Raw genomic sequence first — 12500 nt, forward strand, 5'->3', positions numbered from 1 at the left:
TATGCAGTGGAACAAAAAGTGATTTGTGAAAATAACTAGATTTTAAAGTGTTAATGATGTTTTCCCATGCAAAAGTCACAACAATGATGCTAGAGTGTTCTGGGAGGTTTCCAGGGAGTTGCTAGGTGGTTGCTATGTAGTGACACCAAAGTAAATTGCTGAAGATAACACTAGAATGTTGTAGTAGGTGGTTTCCAGTGAGTTGCTAAGTGGTTGCTAAGGTGTTCTGGGTAGTTTCCAGGGCATTGCTACACAATGTTACACAATGGAACAAAAAGTGATTTGTAAAATATATAGATTTAAAAAAAAAATCATAGTGTTTTCCCATGCATTGTCACAACCATGATGCTGGACTGTCCTGGGAGGTTTCCAGGGAGTTGCTAGGGTGATCTGTGTGGTTTCCAGGGGTTGCTAGGGGATTGCTATGTAGTGACACCAAAGTTAATTTGTGAAGATAATGCTAGACTGCTGTAGTCAGTGTCCAGGGAGTTGCTAGGTGGTTGCTATGCAGTGCCAAAAATGTTAATTTTTGAATATAACGCTAGACTTTTGTAGATGGTTTCCAAGGAGTTGCTAAGTTGTTGCTAAGGTGTTCTGGGTGGTTTCCAGGGCGCTGCTACACAATGTTACACAATGGAACAAAAAGTGATTTGTAAAATATATCTATTTTAAAAATGTTAATGATGTTTTCCCATGCAAAAGTCACAACCAAGATGCTGGAGTGTTCTGGGTGGTTTCCAGGGAGTTGTTAGGCTGATCTGTGTGGTTTCCAGGGAGTTGCTAGGTGGTTGTTATGCAGTGACAACCAATGTTAATTTCTGAATATAACACTAGACTTTTGTAGGTGGTTTCCAAGGAGTTGCTAAGGTGTTCTGGGTGGTTTCCATGGCGTTGCTACGAGTTGGTTGTTATGCAGTGGAACAAATTGATTCGTAAAAATACCTAGATTTAAAAAATGTTAATGGTGTTTTCCCATGCAAAAGTCACAACAATGATGCTAGAGTGTTCTGGGTGGTTTCCAGGGAATTGCTAAGGTGTTTTGGTTGGTTTCAATGGAGTTGCTTAGGTGGTTGCTATGTAGTGACACTAAAGTTAATTTTTGAAGATAATGCTAGGGTGTTGTAGGTGGTTTCCATGGAGTATCTAGGTTGTTGCTATGGTGTTCTGGGTGGTTTCCAGGGCTTTGCTAGGTGGTTACTATGCAGTGGAATGGAAAGTGAATTGAAAAGATATTAAAAATGTTAATGATATCTGCTCGTGCACATTTCACAACATATGAGGGTGTTGTGGATGGTTTCCAGGGAGTTGCTAGGTGGTTGCTAGATAGTGACACCAAAGTTAATTTAAAAAATAACTACATTTTAAATATGTTAATGTGTTTACCCATGCAAATGTCACTACCATGCTAGGGTGTTTCCAGGGAGTTGCTAGGGTGTTTTGGGTGGTTTCCAGGGAGTTGCTAGGGTGTTATGGGTTGTTTCTAAGTTGTTGCTAGGTGGTTTTCAGGTGATCCAATACATCAGCCACAGTAGCTCTTATTATCAGAACAGAATATACAGTGAGAACTGCAAAATTGACCAGCCAAACCAGTTGAAACTGTGAGAGAAAAACAGGATAGTCATGAAGCTTGGAAGCAAGAAAATCTGTGAAGGAAGAAAGTCAATTATGAGGAATATGAGTGTGTGGAGAAAAACAGTCCAGCTGGACGACAGCGTGACACTTCTAAACTCATCTTAGCACGCTAATGTGATTACCACAGTTCCTGCCGGCTACTTTAATTCACAATAATGGACTTATAACGGCTTATAAACAACCATCTCGAGAGCACAGATATTAATATTCGCTTGCAGAGAGTTTTAGCTCTGATGATTGAAATTAAATTCAGACGGGCTTTTTGAAATGACTCCAACTTTCGGATGTGCGTCATCCTGCAGCTTTGTGCTCCAGACTTCAGAATCTAGTTGTTTTAGTAGTTTAGTAGTCCTATATGAGTTGTTGACCTCCCTTCGCTCGTGGGCAGCGGGCAGTACAGTGTGCCAGGCGGGTCCCGTCCCTGATGCCCACCTCACCGCGGGCAGAGCGCCACATGGTGCACAATCTGTTGAGAGACCGAGGGATGGAAAAGGTGAGAAGCAAAGAGATGGAGAAGATATAAAGAGGGAAAGAGAACTCAACGCTCTTCACCACAACCCGTCAAAATAAAAGTCCAGAAAACTATCAGCAGATACACACACAAACTCAACACTCTTCACCACAACCCGCCAAAATAAAAGTTCAGAAAACTATCAGCAGATACACACACAAACTTAACGCTCTTCACCACAACCCGTCAAAATAAAAGTCCAGAAAACTATCAGCAGATACACACACAAACTCAACGCTCTTCACCACAACCCGTCAAAATAAAAGTCCAGAAAACTATCAGCAGATACACACACAAACTCAACGCTCTTCACCACAACCCGCCAAAATAAAAGTTCAGAAAACTATCAGCAGATACACACACAAACTCAACGCTCTTCACCACAACCCGCCAAAATAAAAGTTCACAAAACTATCAGCAGATACACACACAAACTCACCATTCTTCACCACAACCCACCAAAATAAAAGTTCAGAAAACTATCAGCAGATACACACACAAACTCAACGCTCTTCACCACAACCCGCCAAAATAAAAGTTAAGAAAACTATCGGCGGATACACACACAAACTCAACGCTCTTCCCCACAACCCGCCAAAATAAAAGTTCAGAAAACTGTCAGCGGATACACACACAAACTCAACGCTCTTCACCACAACCCGTCAAAATAAAAGTCCAGAAAACTATCAGCAGATACACACACAAACTCAACGCTCTTCACCACAACCCGCCAAAATAAAAGTTCAGAAAACTATCAGCGGATACACACACAAACTCAACGCTCTTCACCACAAGCCGCCAAAATAAAAGTTCAGAAAACTAACGGCGGATACACACACAAACTCAACGCTCTTCACCACAACCCGCCAAAATAAAAGTTCAGAAAACTAACGGCGGATACACACACAAACTTAACGCTCTTCACCACAACCCGCCAAAATAAAAGTTCAGAAAACTATCAGCGGATACACACACAAACTCAACGCTCTTCACCACAACCCGCCAAAATAAAAGTCCAGAAAACTATCAGCAGATACACACACAAACTCAACGCTCTTCACCACAACCCGCCAAAATAAAAGTTCAGAAAACTATCAGCGGATACACACAAACTCAACGCTCTTCCCCACAACCCGCCAAAATAAAAGTTAAGAAAACTATCAGCAGATACACACACAAACTCAACGCTCTTCACCACAACCCGCCAAAATAAAAGTTCAGAAAACTATCAGCGGATACACACACAAACTCAACGCTCTTCACCACAACCCGCCAAAATAAAAGTCCAGAAAACTATCAGCAGATACACACACAAACTCAACGCTCTTCACCACAACCCGCCAAAATAAAAGTTCAGAAAACTATCAGCGGATACACACAAACTCAACGCTCTTCCCCACAACCCGCCAAAATAAAAGTTAAGAAAACTATCAGCAGATACACACACAAACTCAACGCTCTTCACCACAACCCGCCAAAATAAAAGTTAAGAAAACTATCGGCGGATACACACAAACTCAACGCTCTTCCCCACAACCCGCCAAAATAAAAGTTAAGAAAACTATCAGCAGATACACACACAAACTCAACGCTCTTCCCCACAACCCGCCAAAATAAAAGTTAAAAAACTATCGGCAGATACACACACAAACTCAACGCTCTTCACCACAACCCGCCAAAATAAAAGTTCAGAAAACTATCAGCAGATACACACACAAACTTAACGCTCTTCACCACAACCCGTCAAAATAAAAGTTCAGAAAACTATCAGCAGATACACACACAAACTTAACGCTCTTCACCACAACCCGTCAAAATAAAAGTTCAGAAAACTATCAGCAGATACACACACAAACTCAATGCTCTTCACCACAACCCGCCAAAATAAAAGTCCAGAAAACTATCGGCAGATACACACACAAACTCAACGCTCTTCACCACAACCCGCCAAAATAAAAGTTCAGAAAACTATCAGCAGATACACACACAAACTTAACGCTCTTCACCACAACCCGCCAAAATAAAAGTTAAAAAAACTATCGGCAGATACACACACAAACTCAATGCTCTTCACCACAACCCGCCAAAATAAAAGTTAAAAAACTATCGGCAGATACACACACAAACTCAACGCTCTTCACGACAACCCGTCAAAATAAAAGTTAAAAAAACTATCGGCAGATACACACACAAACTCAACGCTCTTCACCACAACCCGCCAAAATAAAAGTTCAGAAAACTATCAGCAGATACACACACAAACTCAACGCTCTTCACCACAACCCGCCAAAATAAAAGTTCAGAAAACTATCAGCAGATACACACACAAACTCAACGCTCTTCACCACAACCCGCCAAAATAAAAGTTAAGAAAACTATCGGCGGATACACACACAAACTCACAGCTTTTCACCCCAACCCGCCAAAATAAAAGTCCAGAAAACTATCAGCAGATACACACACAAACTCAACGCTCTTCACCACAACCCGCCAAAATAAAAGTTCAGAAAACTATCAGCCGATACACACACAAACTCAACGCTCTTCCCCACAACCCGCCAAAATAAAAGTTTAGAAAACTATCGGCAGATACACACACAAACTCAACGCTCTTCACCACAACCCGCCAAAATAAAAGTTCAGAAAACTATCAGCAGATACACACACAAACTCAACGCTCTTCACCACAACCCGCCAAAATAAAAGTTCAGAAAACTATCAGCCGATACACACACAAACTCAACGCTCTTCACCACAACCCGCCAAAATAAAAGTTTAGAAAACTATCGGCAGATACACACACAAACTCAACGCATTCTGTTAATTTGATTACTGCCATTTTTTATACTAAAATTGTAGTATCATAAAACAGAATCCAACACAGAATTTCTGATTATTATTTCTGAAATTAAATCATGAAACACAGTGTCCAAATTTTTAAATTAAACAACGCAGAATTTCTGAAAAATTAAAACACATTTCATATAAGAACACTAATATTGTTTAAACAAATATATAACTTATTAAATTATGGTTTTATGAATTCAACTGATTAGAAATACTTTTTAAAAATGATAATTCTACCATTAAAATGGAATTAAAATTAGGAAAAAATAAAACATTTCATTTGTAGTGGTATCTTACCATGTTGTGAGGGAATCGCTATGCAGTTGTTAGTGTTTTGAGTGGTTGCTATGTGGTTGCTAGGGTTTTCTGGGTGGTTGCGAGGTGTGCGTCTGTGGGATTTTTCCACAAGATGTGCATCTGACCACTGAGCCTAAATGTGTGCAATAGTGAAAGACGAGAGCTGGGATGCTCTTCGAGAGAGAAAGATGGGAAATCAGAGTGTGTGAGAATTACATCAACCTCTTGACTTTTTCAGGAAATTGTTTTTGTCTCATAAGGGTAAAGACACAGAGAGACGAGAGAATGAGATGGGAGTGAGAGATTATGTGACGGCCGTTCTGACCCCAGCGAGTGTGAATGAAACTCTGAAAACTCCTTTAAACTTCTGACGGGAAATTTCAATTTGGCTCCGTCAGGATTATGCGGGAATGCAGATGAGAGATACGTTAACACTAGAACCGCCAGAGGTTAGAATTTACCCATGCAGATTATTACGGTATTGATACGGCTAAAAAACGTAATATGTCACTGTATTATGCCACTGTCTTCACAAAGTAATGTATAGAGTCATGAAATGATTATTTTTAGTCATCAACTATGTTTTTGTCCTGTTGTTTTATGCTTTTTTAAGAGGGCTACACTAATCACTTTTTGGTGAATATAGGCTTAACCTGCAATGACGACGAGAATTAGATGGACATAAATACATATTTGGGGGGTGTAATATTATAATAAAATATCATTAATCCCATATTAAGATAACCCATGTTATTTAAATTACTAAAATACCCTAAATAGACAATGAAGAGCAATAATAATTCACAGCACTGCATAAGATGTATGATAACTTACGATAAGGATAACATACGAATTCAAGCGCACTGTTTGACCTAATTAATTATTCTAGGGCTGTCAAAAGATTAATCGCGATTAATCGCATCCAAAAATAAAAGTTTCTGTTTACATAATATATATGTGTGTGTACTCTGTTAATTATTATTTATATATAAATACACACACATTCATGTATATATTTAAGAAATATTTGCATGTATATACATTTATATAATCTATAATATATATAAATATAAATGTTTTATATATAAAAATAATATTTTTTTCTTAAATATATACATGCTTTTGTGTGTATTTATATATAAATAATAATTAACGGAGTACACACACATATATTATGTAAACACAAACTTTTATTTTGGATGCGATTAATCGCGATTAATCTCTTGACAGCCCTAAATTATTCATTTGTATAGTTATATCATTTATAATTTGAATAAGAGAACAACACCAATAAACTTGTGATAATCATGAAAATTGTTTTGTTCATTCCATCATATCGGAAGTTTTTTTTTTTTTCTCAGGAAACGGGCAGACTTGAATAAATAGCAACACAGTAGCAAACAATACTCAATACAAAATTGCAAAACAAAAATGTATAATTAATCCAAAGTTTGAACATTTATAAATAGGCTAAAACATCTTTATTTGACTATGCGTTGTGAGACAGTTTACAGTGATCCGACGTGTTGCTCAAACACAGCGTGAAAATAGAGGAATTATATCGGGGTAAATTTGACCCGCTGGCGCTTATAGGTATAAATGCCCCGTTTTTAAATCCGTTTTTACATTTTTAACAACAGGGGATTGTAAATAACAAAGTTTTAGTAAAAGTCAGTGACTGGGAGACTTGGATATTTTATCGTAAATCTGTTATGTACATTTGAAAAACAGCCATGGGTAAATTTGACCGGTTCTAGTGTTAATGCCGAGGATGTGACCGGTGAGTTTGAGCCGCATTTATGCAAGTTCATGCATTTCAGAAACAGAACAATTTGCTGGATTTGCTCCGCATTCAGCCCGAGACGTTAAACAGATCTCATTTGTGATTTCTCTCCCCTCCTGGCGAGCACAAACGTGTGAGGAATCATTGAGATCGGGGACTGGAATAAGAAAGCAGACGAGATGCGTTTTCGCTGAATGAATAACGGCATTATGCTTTTCTGCTGACTGTAATCTAAACACTGACACAAATACCTGTGCCGTGCTGCATGGCAAATAGATCATTCCTTGAAAATCTCTCTCCTTCAATCCTGTTCTTATATCACATGTTCTTGCGCAGGGAACTGAGCATTTGGCTTATGACTGGTTGAGTTTGAGTGAATCTTTAATGCCTGGAGCTTATGTATTTACTGTAGGAGCGGCGCGGCGCGGCTTATTCCAACCGTTTGGGGAGATCGTGAGATTGATTCTTGATTTGACGATGACGTAAAAAGTCCTACTAGTCTCCAGTATGTTTTGCTTTATGCTACATGTGAGGACATAATGAGAAAACGGTTTGAGCGGGGCGCACTATTAAAGGTGCAGTGTGTCAATTTTAGTGGCATCTAGTGGTGAGGTTGTGAATTGCAACCGCTCACCCCTCCCTTTCAAAGCACATAGAGAAGCTACAATGGCCGACACAGGACAAAAATGTCGTAGAGAGTGACTATCGCTCTGTAGAGAAGTTTGTCCCTTTAGGGCTACCGTAGAAACATCGCAAAATGGCGACTTCACTGTAAGGGAAACCCGCCGGTGTGTGTGGATAGAAATGGCTCATTCTAATGTGGCGTTCACACCGGACGCGATTCGCGCGAATAATTCTACTGTTAATGTGTTAATATCTACTGTTAATGTGTGACAAAACGCAGTTTTAAGACTTTTTCAGTCGATAATGTAGTTGTTTAAAGCTCAAATCTGTGGTTTATTTACATAAACAGTGCCTATTTGAACATTTTATCTGCCGTTGTCGGAGCTGTGAGCTCCAGCGGACAGCGCGCTCAGCGCACGTGAAAGCCGGCGAGGGCAACCTTTCCTCGGCCAGTCCTTCTGCCGTCTCCCGCTGGCTCTGATGTCTCTGTGGTGTGTCTCGAGCTATAATTCGTCTTGTAATGGCCGATCTTTGGTCTCATGGATCTATAATTTGTTCCCTGGCAAATCGTTTAGGCTGAGGGCAAAGATAAGTTTCATTACCTTATATTTTTAGGCTATAACTGTACGTTGCAGTTGTAACGTTAGCCTACTAGCACTGACTTTGAATGTTTGACTGCATTGTTTGCTTTATTTCATGTATAGCTTGTTATACATTACTTATACTTTTGTATTATTGATCATACATAAACTTGCATTTAACAAAAAGAGACTGGGTTGTGTTTCATGTCATTTAATGTTATCACAGTGATAATCATATTGTCTGAACCAGATAATAATATACAGATTTTCTCCTCATTGTTGTCACTACTAGAGCAAGCTCCTGATTGGTTAACGCGGCGCGAAATATCCGCCAAAGTTCAGATTTTTCAACTTGAGCGTTTCAAAACGCTCAATTCGCGTCCTTCGCGCCGCCTCAATCGCGCGTATCGCGCGAATCTCGCCGCCTCATTCGCGCGAATCGCGCCGCAGAATGCCATTTCGCGTCTCTGCATTGACTTAACATGTAAATCACTCACGCGAATCGCGTCCGGTGTGAACGCACCATAAGGAAATAAAAACATAACGGTTCATTATGTAAGGTCTGTATTATATTTAGGGTTGGGGAACTCAGTACTTTTAAGGGCACCAACCGAATTACGTCGGTACTACAGAGTATAGATTCACATTAAATCAATCGGTACCAAATTTCGGTACCTGAAAACGCATCTGGTGATATAGACGAGTGTCTGTGGATATCAAAACCGCAAAAAGACTATTTAAATAAGAATCATGCGTGTCTCTGTGCGAATAAATGCCGTATACGCACGGTTTACCTCTCACACACACACACACACACACTCTCAGAATCGCGTGTGACGGTCGCATGTTTCCATCTCTGCACGAACGTCATCTCCAGAGCCACTGAGAGTCACTTTATGAGTATTTTACCGTTTCATTTGAGAAAAACTACCATCATAAACACACACAAACTCAAAGGTCTTCACGGCAACCCGTCAAAATAAAAGTTTGGCTTGACCAATACATCACTGTTGTACAGTTTAATTCAGGGACGTCTTACGTACGTAATAATAATAAATTAACAAAACTTTATTTTTTAACTAATAAATAACAATTTTAACCGTATAAAGCTCAGTTGTGCAGCTTTGTTTGACATAAAAAGTTGAATTAAATTAAAAGATAAATTAAATTAATGTCTTATGTCTACATTTGATTCCCAGAAGATACACAACACACAATTTGTGGGAAATCTTTTCATAAAAATTTAATTAAAAAGAAAAAAAATAATAATAATATGGTTAATTTTATGAATTAAATTAAGTAGCTAGTAGCCTACTATTTACTAGTAAATATTACAGTAATCAAACATGACAGACGATGGCAGACAGACATAATGTCAATAACATTTTTATAAATGACTTACAGGTTCTGCACAGTTATTAATGTAAACATCCCTAAAGTACCGAAAAAAGGTACAGTTGGGTTCGGGTACCGAATTTCAGGTACTGGTACCGATACCGGTTAAAATGTGAACGGTACCCAACCCTAATTATATTGCATTTCAATCAATAAATCCTCATAAATACTACACACTGTACCTTTAACCCCTTAACTGTCACCGTCCTGCTAGTGGGACGCCTGGCGCTCTTTTATCGATCGCCTTTTTTTCGTATCATATATTTTAGAAATTATCATAAATTAGGTATCATTTGAAAGCTTACGAACTCAAAATTCAGCCTGTGAAAACCAGTTTGAATGCGAGTTACATTTTAAGGCTTCGGTTTTTGACCGCTAAATGGAGAGGCGCAGAGAGGATTGCGTGTGGTTAGTTCACTCTTCATGCCATCGTTCCCATTAAATTCGTCATCTGGTTTAGAAGAATTTGACAAACTCACTGGTCCTAATAATGATTGGGCGGCTCACTCTGTCCTGGTGCTTCCTCTCCGTCTCGTTTCGTGTCTGCTGGCCTGCTTTATGCCAAGTGGGTTAACCGGCCATTTGGTCTCCCGGTGGACTCGACCTCTGAGCCGCGGGTCAAACGGCTGTGTGTTAATGCGCCGGCCGTCCCACGCCAGCCTCTCCCATGGCAATGCAACTCACCATTCACTGGTGCCAGCCGCCTCCAGACTGGCCTCCTGTAGAGGAGACGCTAGCAGCGCAAACACACACTCATCTGGAGGAGAGGAGGCCGTTCGCTAGCTCAAATAATGACACAGAGAGACAGACAGAGAGACAGACAGACAGACAGACAGACAGACAGACAGAGACAGGATGACACACACACACACCTGCAGATAGAGACAGGACGACACACACACACCTGCAGATAGAGACATGACGACACACACACACACACACCTGCAGATAGAGACAGGACGACACACACACACACACACACACATCTGCAGATAGAGACATGACGACACACACACACACACACACCTGCAGATAGAGACATGACGACACACACACACACACCTGCAGATAGAGACAGGACGACGCACACACACACACACACACACACACACACACCTGCCGATAGAGACAGGACGACACACACACACCTGCAGATAGAGACATGACGACACACACACACACACACACCTGCAGATAGAGACATGACGACACACACACACACACACACACACACACACCTGCAGATAGAGACAGGACGACACACACACACACACACACCTGCAGATAGAGACATGACGACACACACACACACCTGCAGATAGAGACAGGACGACGCACACACACACACACCTGCAGATAGAGACAGGACGACACACACACACACACCTGCAGATAGAGACAGGACGACACACACACACACACACACACACCTGCAGATAGAGACAGGACGACACACACACACACACACCTGCAGATAGAGACAGGACGACACACACACACACAGCTGCAGATAGAGACATGGCGACACACACACACACACCTGCAGATAGAGACAGGACGACACACACACACACACACACACACACACCTGCCGATAGAGACAGGACGACACACACACACACACCTGCAGATAGAGACAGGACGACACACACACACACACACACACCTGCAGATAGAGACAGGACGACACACACACACACCTGCAGATAGAGACATGACGACACACACACACACACACCTGCAGATAGAGACAGGACGACACACACACACACACATCTGCAGATAGAGACATGACGACACACACACACACACACACCTGCAGATAGAGACATGACGACACACACACACACACCTGCAGATAGAGACAGGACGACGCACACACACACACACACACACACACACATCTGCCGATAGAGACAGGACGACACACACACACCTGCAGATAGAGACATGACGACACACACACACACACACACCTGCAGATAGAGACAGGACGACACACACACACACACCTGCAGATAGAGACAGGACGACACACACACACACACACCTGCCGATAGAGACAGGACGACACACACATACACACCTGCAGATAGAGACAGGACGACACACACACACACACACACCTGCAGATAGAGACAGGACGACACACACACACACACACACACACACACACCTGCAGATAGAGACAGGACGACACACACACACACACACACCTGCAGATAGAGACAGGACGACACACACACACACCTGCAGATACAGACAGGACGACACACACACACACACCTGCAGATAGAGACAGGACGACACACACACACACACACACACCTGCAGATAGAGACAGGACGACACACACACACACACACCTGCAGATAGAGACAGGACGACACACACACACACACACCTGCAGACAGAGACAGGGCGACACACACACACACACCTGCAGATAGAGACAGGACGACACACACACACACACACACCTGCAGATAGAGACAGGACGACACACACACCTGCAGATAGAGACAGGACGACACACACACCTGCAGATAGAGACATGACGACACACACACACACACACACACACACACACCTGCAGATAGAGACAGGATGACACACACACACAAACACACCTGCAGATAGAGACAGGACGACACACACACACCTGCAGATAGAGACAGGACGACACACACACACCTGCAGATAGAGACAGGACGACACACACACACACACACACACGCACACACCTGCAGATAGAGACAGGACGACACACACACACACACCTGCAGATAGAGACAGGACGACACACACGCACACACACACACACACCTGC

General features: G+C 41.6%; 1 protein-coding gene across 2 annotated transcripts in view; it reads left to right on the forward strand.

Moving 5' to 3' along the window:
* Positions 1–12500, forward strand: part of hcn4 (hyperpolarization activated cyclic nucleotide-gated potassium channel 4) — a 178726-nt gene that overhangs the window by 91507 nt on the left and 74719 nt on the right. The gene's annotated exons all lie outside the window — the stretch shown is intronic.

Source organism: Gobio gobio, assembly GCF_949357685.1.
Source record: "Gobio gobio genome assembly, chromosome: 9".
NCBI lineage: Eukaryota > Metazoa > Chordata > Actinopteri > Cypriniformes > Gobionidae > Gobio > Gobio gobio.